Below are 15384 nucleotides of genomic sequence, written 5' to 3' on the forward strand. Positions count from 1 at the left end.
TGAGCTTCGATCTATTAAGCGATGTCAGAGCTGCGTCGATTTTGCGAAAAGCTCTATAGAAAGTGGGAAGAAAATATTCTTTTCACTGAAAAATCCTTGCTATATTTTCTATAGAGCTCGATGAATCACAAATGACAGGAAGGGTGAAAATTCAATCTCTTAAAAATTTCAGAGGAGGAAGGTGTTGCAGTAATTTAAGTACTTGGTCTGAATTTTTACTAATAATGGTCGAATTTTTGCAATAGGTGATGATTTACTATTAAAATTTCTAAAATATTTGGTCGAAGGTGTTTAGAATACACACTTCTACAGATCAGTATAAATTAATAAATTCAAGTAGAAGTAGAATTATTCGTGATATTGCTCTAAGATGGAAGGTTGCTGGTCGCCTAATTTTTGCATTTTCCCAATCGTTCATGAAAATGCCTATAAAAGCAAGGCCAACATAGTTCCTCAGAGAGGTGAATGAACACTTTCATTGACTGGCAAAACACCCTCGGCTCTTTCAACTTTAATTTTCACCGATTGTAAACGTTAGGTCACCAACGTACCATTAATCCCTGACCCCTCAATCGAAACTCTAATTGCGAGGTAAAAAGTAATAAGGAAGTAACGAAGCCTCCGAAATTCCAATACCAACACTTGGAAACGATCCAACTCGCCCATTTCAATATCGACACATCCTTCACTGCCCGGTTTCTAGTTTATTGAATCGAATATATCTTCGTCCAATACGGAAAGCGTCTTGGAACCGGCCAGCATATTTACCTGTGCAGGGGACAATGGCGAAAAATTGACGAATGGAATAAAAGGAGAAGAAGAATGTGACTGAAACGGAAATTCCAAGTTGACTGGACCTGCATCCAAAGGAAGATTGAAACAACGAGGGAAGAAGGACGAGTTATCATACAGCTTGATATTTCTTAATTCCAACGAAAAACACGAAGCTTAGGATTGCAATATGCTTATTGGTTCATCTTAAGATCAGGTTCAAGTATAAGATCTGTCGAAGATTTTCTGATACCTCGTTTAAATAATTAAGTAATAGGTACGATCTTGATCTGCTTTTGTGAAATTAAATTTGAGTGAACTGGAAGTGGATATAAATAGCACTGAAAATTTGGAATTAATCTAAACTATCCTTACCTTCCAGGATATTAAAAAATTTCCTTGTTCCTTTATTTTCTGCCCTTCATTGAGTGTCCATTCTATTTCAAATAAGTACAACAAGGTTAAAAATTGAAGTAAGTTTACCAGTTTTCTTGAAAAATTTCGTTCCACAGTAGAGAATTTATAGTAGGACTTTTTAATTATTATTCGAAATATTTCCTCGCTTAATATACTCAAAGTAGGCACAGAAATAAATACAGACTGAGAATCAGGACCCAATGTTGCATCTGACCAGCAACTACTTAATCCAATCACATTATCGACCAACTTTTCCAATTTAATATTCGAAGTGGCTCTCGTTCATAATCCAGTCAGCCACTTTGCTCAACCAACGAATTAAATACTGCTAACAAATATTCCAGAAAGCTGTACTTCAAACGAAACAGCATCGTGTAATCATAAATAACAGTATCAAACTACGATCCCTATCGATGGACAGAAAATGTATTCAATCTTCTTCGTTGTATAAAGAACAAAGGACCACCCTGTTGACAGCCTATGGCAGGGAATACTGGGCGATAAACAATCTCCGAATGGATGTATCAACAAGATCGTTCGATCAGACTTTCTGATAAGACATCTGCACCAACGCTCGCTTTATCGGCTTGGCACAAAAGAACTTGCGTTTCCGCAAAACCGAACTTCAATTTCCCTCTGCTAATAAATCAGGACACGCCGTTTCAACGTTACACGCACGCATTGCAATCTCATTCTTGCAATAAGCAATAAGCTGGTCGCATTATTATCACGGTGTCGCGTTCTCCGACTCGTTCCTTCCCTCTAATAACGTTGCAAGACCGCGTCAGCACTCTATCCATCGCATCCACCGTTTTGTTGCAACCCGGTGTCGAAAACAAAGAAACAAAATCTCTTCACGAGTTTCTGCAACGTTTACGTTTCCGTTATTTCCCTAACCCTTTTTTCCCGTTCCTCTTCTTCCATTTTTCCTTCCTTCATCTTCTCGTTCGTTTTTAATCTGGCCTTCATCTCGTTTTCATCCAGGAGAAAATGAAACATTAGGCTGTCCCTGCAACCTCGTAACCCTATTATCCCGGCTGGCATCGTGTTGCATTTCAGGTTTGATTTTTTGATTTGTAATGTTGAACTTCGACAAGGCAGTGAAATCAAGATGAACGCGTGGTCGGTTATGTGTTCATTAACCCCTTGCCCTACAATTTAAGTTCCTACAATGGCGCGTGCTACAATCAACATGGCACAGTCGGTCACACGTTAAGCTAGTTTGTCCGAACGTGACGAAGGATAACACGCAACTGAGACAGGAAATCATCGGCGAAACTAACTACGAACCTAACCCAAATTGTTTACATTAGACTCTATGCATAGGTGTCCCAAAATTCACGCAAGATTTTAATTTTGCGCCATTTATGCGGTAAAGTGTTGTCAACGAAGGTAAAAGACAGTGTGACAGCTGATAGTTCAGGGTTATGAAAAATGGAGTGCAACACAATATTTTCACACTTCGTTGCTAAGCAATATTTATAATTTTTAATTCAAAACCTGTATTTTCTGTCAAAATTACTTCCTGCGTGAATTTTGGGACACAAACTGCAGCGCTCTCGCCTGTAACACTCGTATTTGGGCCTCTTTTCTTACCACGAGTCTCACGCGATATTGCAGACAAAGGGGTTATATAAAAATATAGAGGTGCTAAGGATAACATGGTGCAATAGTGTGACGATGCGAAAGATAAAATTTCGCGTGACGAATGCTCGAAAAAATTCCAAAAAATTCGAGAAAATTCGGGAAAATTCGGGAATATAATTTCGGTTACATAATTCTTTACAAAGCGTATTACATATCCTTCGTGTCAAATAACCGAGGTCGGTTTTTCCAATTATCCGACTTCATATGTCTTTCCAACCCCGAATTTCAAAGCGCGACCTCACCCTCCCTATATGGATGTTTGTCAATAGAAAAAATACGATCCCGAATTTTTCTGTTCTCCAATCGTGTGTGAAATATTTCAAAATCGTTACATATCGGTCCAGCGATCATCTTTCGTGCATCGATGTTATCGCTTAACGCGATTGTTAGAAAATCGGATTAAATTCTTGCAGAACAGAGAATAACGCGATTTATTCTTTCTGCTTCTGGTTTACGTCAACGGAAACGGGAACATAGTGGATAAATGGCCATGTGACGAATTCAAAGACCGTTTGATCAAATTTGTGTATCCAGAAGGTAAACCGACAATGGGTTAATTGTTCGAAAATCCGGCGAGTAGGAGCACGAACAAGATCGTTCCATCTCTAGAGACAGCTTCCGTTATTGGAATATTAATTAGCGAAAGTTTAAGAGGACTTCCTGTCGACTGTATTTAACTGAAGCAATTTGAGCCATACACTTTAATTATCTCGTCTAATTTAACACGTTACCAGCACCCCCGGGCGTCGAAGGAAATCACTTGCCACCTATTCACGGAAAGGGAGAAAAAAATAAGGAATATTGGAAAGAAGGTAAAAGGCAAAGGGAAATTTGCTATTGCAAAACTTCATCGGTCCAGTTCATGCGTTAAGAGTCTTTTTCACAACGAGGTTCGGGAATCTTAATAAATTTTAATCGGATCTCAAAGAAGAAAAATGGAGATACACTAGTGACTACGTTATTATCATTTATTTATTTATTTTTAATTATAACTAATTTCCCATTAACCCTGTTGAAGGTTTTTATACTTCCTGTACTAGGTGTTCGTTGTTATATTTATTATAATGTGACCAATTCTCGCTTTACATATCTTGAAACAAGGTTCACGATTGTAAAGGTCCAGTTACGGGTTAAGAGTCTTTTTCACGACGAGGTTCAAGAATTTGAATAAATTTTAATCGGATGGCAAAGAGGAAAAATGGGGATACACTGGCGACTGCCTTAACATTTATTTATTCATTTTTAGTTATAACTAATTTCTCATTAAACCTGTTGAAGATTTTTATACTTCGTGTACTAGGTATTCAGGAAGTGAATTTATTATAGTGTGACCAATTCTCGTTTTACATATCTTGAAACAACATTCAAGATTGTAAAGGTCCAGTTCACGCATTAAGAGTCTTAATAACCACGAGGTTCCGGAATTTTAATAAATTTTAATCGGAAGGCAAAGAAGAAAAATGGAGATACACTGGCAACTGCGTTATCATAATTTATTTATTTATTTTTGATTATAACTAATTTCCCATTAACCCTGTTAAAGGTTTTTATACTTCGTGTACTAGGTATTTACGAAGTGAATTTATTATAATGTGATCAATTCTCATTTTACATATCTTGGAACAACGTTCGGATATTTCAATAAATTTTAATTGGACGGTAAAGAAGAAAAATGAAAATACATTGGCGACTGCGTTATTATATTTTATTTATTTATTTTTAATTATAACTAATTTCCCATTAATCCTGTTGAAGATTTTCATACTTCCTGCACTATGTATTCGTTGTTATATTTATTATAATGTGATCAATTCTCGTTTTACATATCTTGGAACAACGTTCAAAATTGTAAAACGTAGCATATTAGTATCTTGCGCCTCAGTGACATAGCTATAAAGACAGTGACGATTTACCACCGTAAAAATTATTCACGAATGTGTTGTATTACTTTCGTCCCGAAATAGAAATTTTATTTCTACCAGCTTTCCACCACAAGATTGTGCTGAAATTCCTATCCGAGCGAATAAAAATAATTCCTCGACAGCGAGGAGTCGGAGAGTCTCGAGGTGCGTTGAACTCTTCGATCCTCCGCAATTTATGGAACGCGAGATGTCGATTCTCCCGCCTCTTGTTTATCAGGAAAAACGGAATCGCAGTTCCGACAGAGAAGAAAATTCGAAACGGCGTAGATAACCCGAAAGGGATTACAACTCAATTTCGACGAAACTCGTTGCTTTAACCCGGCGTTATCCTTCCCGATGATAACTTTCGTTTCATTCCGCCATGAAAACTCCATTAACGTATCTCGTTTCATCGTTAAGTCTTTTAAGACCCCTTAAAAATTGTTTCGGAACAAATAAAACCTATTATCGGGTCGGGCGGTTTCAATTTTCAGATTCTCATCGCGTGTCGAGCGTGTACCTCTCCGTTCTCGCGGAATATGCAGTAGGAACGAAAGGAATATCGATCAGAGGAGCGAAAAAAGGAAGAGAGGAACGGAAAGGGGGTGAATGGAGGGAGTTTTCAGTGAAAAGCAAACACCTCGTGATCCCCAGCGATACAAAGCGTGCAGATTTTCTCGCTGCATTTACAAACGTTCCATTGCGAGAACGCGCAAAAAGTATCTCGACCACGTTGGAACAAAGTCGAGAAATCGAATACCAACGCACGTGGGCAATGCACGAACGAGTCTGCAAACAGGGTGGAAATTGTAATCCTCTTCGATCTACGTTACAACGAAATTAGTTTGATCGCGGGGAGATAGTTTTCGGGAAAGTCTGTTCGATCGTGCCGACTACATTTCGATAATTAAATCCTTGGATGAATTCTGAAATAATAATTTTTAACGGAACCACACATTGGACGCATATATAAGGCAACCTCTTTGTGGGATGCATAGGGTGATCTCAATGCAGGCGACATATTTGCACGAAAGGTGCGATAACATAGCAAAAGAAAATCGTAAATGGGTTTTCAAGAGGTCGTTGGAAAGAGAAGGTTTCATTTTATAAATTCACTGCAACATGGATGCTGATAAAAATTTTTTAAGGCCGGTGGAATTGCTGGAATTCGTGGAATTCTTTAGGAAAATGGTACCTTCAGTTTTTTAGCCTGTGAGTTAAAATAAAAATTTATTTTACAAATCCGATTGGGGAATTTAAAAGTAGAAATTCGGTTCTTTAAAATCAGCACAGATAAACTGCTATGAGATTTATTTAAATAAAGTTACAGTAACGCAAAGATGGGAAATTTTTCTATTAAAATTTATTGACATTTAATATTCTGAATCAATGTATAACAGAAGGAGAGGTTGAAATTCATCCTCAGACGTGGATATAGTCAAATACAGAACTGTATTTCATAATAACATTGTTCTATGTGTGCAATTTGCAATTGGGAAACAAGAAAATGGTGCAAACGTGAATAATGTACATTAACAAAAATCGGTTCGGTCTGATTGAACAGGACATGCTAAAAAACCGTGTAAAAATTAATAAAACATATTTAAATAAAAGAAGTGCGTGTAAAAGTAAATGATGTGAAAAATGTACTGTGTAAAATAAATCTCTCGTGTACATTTTTATAATTTATAATCCTCAAATGTAATACCTAAGGGTGAATTAAATGAAGAAATTCGCGGATTTATTCCTCCACCAATTCCAAAACTGCTGTCCATCATCAGTGCCAAAAACATTCGTCATTTCCACTACTTCAATTTCAAATCAGTCGTGGGAATATATTTGGCGAGTTCCCCATGCAAAAACCCTTCAACTAGCACATACGTCAAGCGGAAACACCGAACCAATGGCGTCATTATTCCACCTCTGAATTTCGTTTCGCAACTAATCCGCTAGAGAGAAGTCAAAGTTGGAAAACCATTTCAGTGTTCCAAGGAACAATGCGTTTCGACATTTTGAAAGCTCGCGATATTAATATCTCGTAATTTACATATTCGCAATTATATTTAATAAAACAGGTATTATTTGGTAATTACGGAAGAGGAGGTACTAAAATGGAGAACAGGTTATCAGCGGACAAGTTGCTTGTCTTTTTGCGACGTGTTCCAAGAAAGACTTCGAATCGAGGCGAGTTCGAGATGCAGCGTCGAGGAATCGAATAGCATTTTCCGATACGGAGAACCATGACCGCGGAAAAATCGGTTTAACCTGCACTGACTCATCCAATCTACACTTCGGTGGACTTATTACTCTGACCACGGTGATTTACCGCTCGACATTTGCCGTGCAATGATTCACCTCGCAGAAAGAACTCACGACGTTACCGATTGTAAACCAGTGCAATTTTCAGAACGCGTCTAATTAATCTGGACATCTTCTAACATCTGACCAACGAACCGTGTACCTTGAAAGATCAGAGTGAGAGAAATAAAATGACAAAGAGATCGAGAAAAGGAAGGAAATTGATATTTTAGGAAGTACCTGTGGGCATTGGTGAGATTTAAGGATCAGAAAATATCTATTGTATTATATTGCACGTTTATTGGGAAATCGAGAAAATTTTTAAGTATTTCTAAGCATTCTTGGCACGTAAAAAATTCTTAGAAGATTCTAAATAATTTTTCTAAAATTCTGAAATTATTCTCAACCAATTTTTATCGAACTCCAGGTGAAATTAACCCTTTCTACAATACTTCAAGGATATTTTTATTCGATCAATCAGCGATTTCAATATACTTTTATGTTGTTCCTAAATAGAATTATTAATTGTATATCAAAATAATCGATACATTACTTGATAAAATTTTTTTTGTTCAAATAACGAGTCACAGATTATTATTTCCTCTATGATATCTTCAGTAGAGTGCGAAGGATTAAGTAAAAATTTATTAAAATATACTACGAAGATATCTCGAGAGGATTTGATATATTCCAAGTATCACAAGATTGTCTAATCTAAATTAATTATCAACGCTAACTTGTTATTAAACTGTGTGTTCAGTAACTGAAATTCGTCAGTATGACACAGTTGATCCGTGAAATTCCTGATAAGGAGAATTAAAGCTATGACGGGCTAAAGAAATCTCGTACGCGATTATCCGTGAAAATGTGAAAGTTCAGGAAATTCTAAAGTGTGCACAATCCTCATTAGCGCGAAGGGGATCTGTTTAGTTTTATGGGAGATTCCACGTGGATGTGCATGCTTCTGAGGGATGTGAGCGAAGGGGTATGTACATACGGTATAAAGTTAATCGAGAGTGTACTCCGTGCACTAGAAAATGCAGCTCCGTACAAAGGGCTCGAAATTTAAATTATTTTGCAAGCACTCGCTTCCTGCCACGTGGAAATGTTTCACCACAATCCATATCGTTCCACGATTTCGACATCTCGAAAGTAATAAACAGAAATTTTATCCGCTGTATTAAACATCATTACACGCGGTACCCGATTCATCGGGAAACGATTATCGAAGCGATATTTAATCGCGATTAAATAAAACGCACAATCGTCCGATAATACCAAGGAAATTTATGAAATACAAGAGATTCCGGAAATTCTATATTTACGTGACTAAACAAAACATCAAGTCGACTAATAAATTCCTAGAAATTTCATGAAACACGTGTATTTTGTAGAGAATATTTTAATACGATATTAAATTCAATATGTCGAATAATGGAGCAATATTTATACGAATAAATAAGATCCAACATTAATTGGCGAATTTCAGGAAATTTTATTTCAAAAACATTATTCTCTCTAGAAATTCTTGCTCGATATCAGGTTTAACGCATGAAATGGAGAAGTCGAGATTGAATTAATAGCAATTTCTACGAATTTTTGCGAAATGTGAAAGGTTTATTTGCTAGGAAAATTTGAAAGCGACTCTAACAATCAATTTAATACACGAAGTTAAATATACACGTAACTAAATAAAGCCAGAAGTCGGCTTCCCCGACTAAATAAATAAATTCCACGAAATTCATCGAACACGAATTTATTCAATCGCGAAATCCTTCTGCTATACCGAGTTCAGTGTACCAAGTCAAGGAACATGGAAATACATTTTTGTCCCGAGTAACTACAACCTTTACGCCACTGTGCAATTACAATTTAGGGTGCAGAGGGTGAAGAACGCTCGAAGCTCTCTCGGTTTTCCATTTCCCATGGTCGATAGCTGAATGCGGCACGGTATCGAATATCGGGACGCGAAATATGAATTTACAGCGGAACATCGATTACCGATCCCGATCGATCGTATGAAAATCAATTTTCCGGCAGGCCTGTTATCCGGGTATAGCGATGTTCTACGTAAACAATGCACGATAGATTGCCGTCTACTTTTCACGCTGGATTATATCCACTCGCGGATGTCGATGATCTCTCACGGATTCGTACTTGGCCCGTTATGAGTATCGGAAGGGAAAAAATAGAAGGGCCAAGATCGTTGAGTAGTACGGGCTTGGATATCACTGACAACACCGAGGCAAGTGAAATTTTCTAATATGAGAGGAAGATACGATATTGGAAATATTATAGCCGCAAGAATTGAAACGCAAAAAACAGGAATGAGTCGAATATTGCTTTGCGTTATGAGAAACGACGAGTCTTAGTATCTGGGAAAGTCGATCGACGAATATTAATTTCAGAATGAAACTTGAACGATGGAATACGTGTCTGGACATCGTGATATAATCTATTGAACGGTAATTCTATGATGGGTGCAAAAATGAGTGGAAAGGGAAGAATATTTTATTGTTGCTTTGCGTTATGCGAAACGGGGAGTATTAGTATCTGAGAAAGTCGATCGACGAATATTAATTTCAGAATGAGACTTGTGTGGTAATGGTTACATAGATTTTTAAATATATATGTGCTGGGATGAGTGGAACAAGTATGTATGGGATGGAAATATCTAATGAATTCAGGTTATTATGATAAATGAGTATGCGTGTAATTATTGAGGTGTGTGTGAATTGTGTATGTTAATGTAATGTATGAAAGAAGAAAGAAGAAAAGAAGAGAGGCATACGTCAGTTGCAATTGAGTATTAATAATGAGAAGACGTGTGATTGTGATAAATTAATTATATTTCAACCTAATATTTGTGTTTGATAATGTTTGTAATTCAATAACTAATTGTTCTTATTGGTATTAAATTTCATCCACCACTAACAACTTGAACGATGGAACACGTGTCTGAACATGGTGATACAATCTACTGAACGGTAATTCTATAATGGGTGCAAAAATAAGTGGGAAGGGAAGAATATTTTATTATTTGAGACTTTGAGAAAAATTTTTTAGAAAAATGAGTTTCATGGAAGATGGAATATATGTACATGTTTATATGTGTGATATACATAGATCGAATAGCCAGGAAAATCACGAAGTCCAATCTGATCAAGGATATTATTAAAATTACCGTGTATAAAGGTCCTTGGAATTGAAAATTGGATGCAAGGAAATTTTGATTTGGTTTTTAATAATTTATTTTATGAGATAGATTCCTGTGAACATTCGAAAATTGGAAGTGTCAAGACAAGCTGCTAGGAGGATGAATAATTCAGAAGGTATTTCATTATCATTTCAACGGATTCGCTGTTGTCCGCATTTCTCTGAAATGTATCTTCAAATATTCAAGACCATTCTGTGGTTCAAGGTTTCCCGTCTATCATTCTTTGGAATTAGGCTGGGAGACGGATCGATCAGCCTTATTTCGAAAATACCAATATTCCCGAGCTATCAACCGATTGAATACATTTTCCATGGCAACAACATCTATTCCAGAAGCCTGTTTCATAATATTAAGTAAATTCTTTTATCTCTCGCGCTCTCGCCAGTGAGAAACTGGATCGTATAAATTTCTCCCTGATATTTCCAGAAAATTATGGATTGCTAGAAAAATTGCGAGATATATTCCTGAATCCTGCAGGGACCAGAATTTTTCATATTTCAACTCCAACTTCGTTTTTCGCAGAGTTGTTCTGGGAACTACACATCCACTTTAATCTATCAAAAATTTCGCAGTGTACAAAAATAAATGTAGAAAAATAGGGAATTAAATAATAAAGGTGGAAAAATGTCAAAATAATAAATTCCAACTTAATCCCGTTGAATGAAAATAATGAATAGTCAGGAACAATGGATAGTTCAGGCGTGTATAACATTTGCACGTATTTATTCTCTATTCTATATCTCTCCAACAGAGTGTGCTATCGTTTCATCCCGCATTGTATGTGACACTGGTCGCGAATGTGTTAATCAGTCTCCGGTTGAACGAGTTCCACGAGATATCCCAAGCGACTCGACGTGTAATCGACGATGCGAGCTCGAAAATATCTTTGTATCGTTGTTATTCATTAAACAGAGCTCGAGACAAAAGTCGACGAGGGAAATAGAGAAAGTCGAAAGGAGACAAAACCGCAGAGCCACTCGCAGTGTCCTCCTACATTCTCATCGCCGCCTCTTCACCCGGGTGAAAAATTTCGAAACTCAACCGGAAGCTGAATGTATATCCACCGAGTTCCGGGGAACGTAAAAATTCGTCACGTTCCGTGTCGTCCATCGCGTCGCGACGCATACGAATGCGATCCTTTTCACGGTATTTGCATCGCGAGACAACGTTGTTACGCTTCACCGTCCACGATTTCATTGCCATCATCCGTTTCCCTTTTGCCCGCGGAAAAATGAAATTCTCCTTTCCAAACTATTTCCTATCTTTTCAAAAGCGCGTGCAAGCTCTGTCGCGCGTCGACTTTTCAATCTCTTACTGCCGCGAAATTATTATCCGCAAATATTTTCCACTTCGCGAGCTGTCCAATTTTTCTTTTCCCCTTACGCGTATTTTTTTAAATAATTTTTATACCAGATCTAAGCGAGTAACTCTTGGAACAGGAATTATTTTCTATTTTAGAAATTTGACAAAGAATTATACATTATTAATAGAATATTACGATAAGCACAAATTGTTTTCCATGATAATCGAAGCTCTATTAAACGGAACAATATATTTTTATTTTTATTTTTACACGCGACGTTTTTAAATAATTTTTATACCATGCCTAAGGGAGTAACTCTTAGAACACGAATTATTTTCGATTTTGGAATTTTGACAAAGAATTGCACATTATTAGTCGAATATTACGATATGCAAAAATTATTTTTCACTATTCTGGATGCTCTATTATAATATATTTTTATTTTTATTTTTATTTTCATTTAAACGCTACGTTTTTCCTCATAACTACAAATATAGTATCGCGGTTGGTTTTACGAAGGTTCCGAGATCGTTTTCTTCAATCTAACAATTTTTATTTTATTTCTTAAACAATTTTTCACGATGCGTTTCACTGCCCCGCCGTCTCGTTTAATACCGAAACGCAGTTATGCATTCAAGGGATGGAAACAGCCCCACGAAAGTCGTCACGAATCGAAGTGGCAGTGCATTCGTGGCACGAGAGGTAAAAATCATAAAAAGGAAGCGGAACGGGGTTCCGGAAAGCTATGACGGGGATATAAAGTTACTCCTAAGACGATACGGGATTATATCCATTCCTTAACAACATCATGCGAGATTCTGAAGACACATAACAGCGCCGGGTTTACTCGAATTCCACCTTTGTACGAGACGAGGGAATTTTCGGAACGAGCCTCGTCTCGGACTTAAAAGTGTTTGGGATTCATCCAAGATCTCGTTTCGAAATCTTGTTTTCCAGCTTTCTCAGCCGAGGTGTTCCGTTGCTCGCCTCGTATAATCGAAATATCGAGTAACGCGAAACTTTACCCGGGAACATGAAAATTCCTTCGTCTTCGGGCAACGAGAGAAGGGTATCAGGCACGAAATTCCAGGATCGAATATTCCAGGATCGATAACATTAGCTTGACTCGAGCAATTTTACATTTCGTTGGGATAAATAGATCGTGAGAATCGATATTCATAATTCTCCCCTTCCTCCCCTTTTTCGACAACAAGGGAACAGCGTGGAGCAACGATGACAGTAGAAAAGGGAAAAATTAAAAAGCCTGTTAGTCCGATTGCGAGGGGTGCAGGGAAACGCGAAATGAAAATGCAATCAGTGCAATTGCAAATTGGAAAAACGATTAAGCGTTAAACAGCGAATGACACGCATCATATAATCGTCGAGTCAATATTGAGAGGTGAATTCGCTAAGAGGATAATTACGACAATCGACACTGTAGGATTTCTATTAGATTTCTTGAAATAAAAATAGGCTTCTCATCCCCTATCACGATTTTCTCTTTTATTTGTAATTAGTAATAAAGTAATAATTAAAAACACGGAATTTTACATTGAATTATATAGGTAAAAGCGTGGAATGCAAATTAATACGTAATTGAGTCCACGCCTCTTTTTATCATGCTTTTTACGACATTTTTCTCCGGCTTATTCTGTTTTCATTTTTCTTTTCCGTTTTCTAATACTCTTTTTACGTCAAGTCAATATCGAGGAGTGAGTTCGCTAAGAGGGTAATTACGACAATCGACACTGTAGGATTTCTATTAGATTTCTTGAAATAAAAATAGGCTTCTCATCCCCTATCACGATTTTCTCTTTTATTTGTAATTAGTAATAAAGTAATAATTAAAAACACGGAATTTTACATTGAATTATATTGGTAAAAGCGTGGAGTGCAAATTAATACGTAATTGAGTCCACGCCTCTTTTTATCATGCTTTTTACGACATTTTCCTCCGGCTTATTCTGTGTTCATTTTTCTTTTCCTTTTTCTAATGCTCTTTTTTACGTCCCTTCTTTATATCCCGGCAATCATAAACGTGGCACGCGAAAAGTCGCAGTAAAAAGTGACCATTACCGCAGAGTTCTCGCATTAGAAAGTATATAAATAGGAAGTATATAAATAGGAAGGAAATTTACGGCAGCCATATTAAAATATCTCGTAACTCGATTTTTATTCCATCTTCCAAGTGATTTTTATCGCATTTTTCCCAGTTTCCAGGGTGGACTGTTCAGTTGCAGAAATTTATTAATAAATTCCGCAGATCTCTAAAGTTTGCACCGTGCAAATTAGGTCGCGCATGATCGCCACTCGACTGCCGTCTCTCGCGATAAATTCGCAGCATCCGCAAATTATTTTATCACGGCCGATACGCAGATCGCGGCCACTTTTACAGCATTCCCGACAAAGCGTTAATATTTCCATTACGTGGCGCGCTCGTTACGAGGGGAATAGAATTCGATCGCGTGTGTTTTACACGTTCGTTAGTTAATCTCGAAAACGACCCGCCAGACTGGATTTACAATGGCGTGAAAACGTTTCAGTTACCTGAGCATGCTAATCACTATCAGCATCCTTCGATTTACTACCCTGTCTCAACTCGAAATGAAGCTACTACAGCTTCACCTGAACCTACCCTAACTTAAGATACATCGTTTCTCTCTTTTCCTTTTTGCAATAATTTGTCGCGAAGGATGGTGAAAATTATAGCTATGTGGCAGAAAAATATTAGAAGAATGACCATTTGTTGGATCTATAATAAACAGACGTAAAGATGGTCTAGGTTTATTATGCCTATTTAACCCTCTGCGTTTGACGATTTTTTGGCTAAAGAGGTGTACGAGTTGAAAAATTTTCTGCTTTAAGGCTGATGATATTTTCCTAGCAGTAAGTAAGAAATCGTATGATAATTAACAGGTACATTATCTTAAATTTGATATATTAATTAATATCCAGTTTCGAAATTTTATCAAATGGCGACTGAAGGACGCCTCTCGAGTGTAAAGGGTTAACAGTGATAGTTTAGCACAGTGATTCATAAATTTAATATTTTATGTAGTCCCAACGAGAAATTATTATTTACGTGAACGTACCTTATATTAGGATAAGCAAGATAATGTATAATTTTGTTGACGAAGATTCGGAACAAGTGGCAATTCAATTCGATAATGCCCAAATAGTGTCAATGTGATTCAAGTGCCCCAATTAATCTTCACTTGTCATAAAATTGTACTAAAAAATAATAAAAATTCACGATACTATATATATACTTACCTAAAGAAATATAGGAAAATATATAATATACCCATTGCATCAAAATTCATCAAATCTCACAGCACGGTATGACATTACACTGACAAATTTTTCAAGGGAACTCGTAATTAATCTGCCTTATTTATTAAAAAAAAATTCCTGAAAATGATCCCAATAAAGAAAAGAAATTAACACTTTCGTTTTTCGCGAAATCCGTCCTTTATTATATTATTTATGCGATTATAAATCCCGGATGGCGAAGCAAGGCACGAAGCCCAAAAACATCCTGGCGAACGTTATCAAACACTCGCATCGTTAAACAACGATTACAACTTGGAAACGCGTGACATTATGTAAATTATGGAATATCGATGCGCACATAATTCAACGGGGATCATCGTAAATCAATTCCCCGATAAAGTTACAACCTACCATAACATAAACGGCGCGGCGTACTCGTAATTTTCGCCTGGATGATCGCTCGTAGAGATCGAACATTGTCAGTCTTTGTAAGCGTGTAAATCAGCACGGAACGACCGAACGATAGCAAACAAGCTTCGTTGCAAATTACACGAAAC

This window comes from Eufriesea mexicana, unplaced genomic scaffold (genome assembly GCF_001483705.2).
Source record: "Eufriesea mexicana isolate 0111107269 unplaced genomic scaffold, ASM148370v2 scaffold507, whole genome shotgun sequence".
Classification (NCBI taxonomy): Eukaryota; Metazoa; Arthropoda; class Insecta; order Hymenoptera; family Apidae; genus Eufriesea; species Eufriesea mexicana.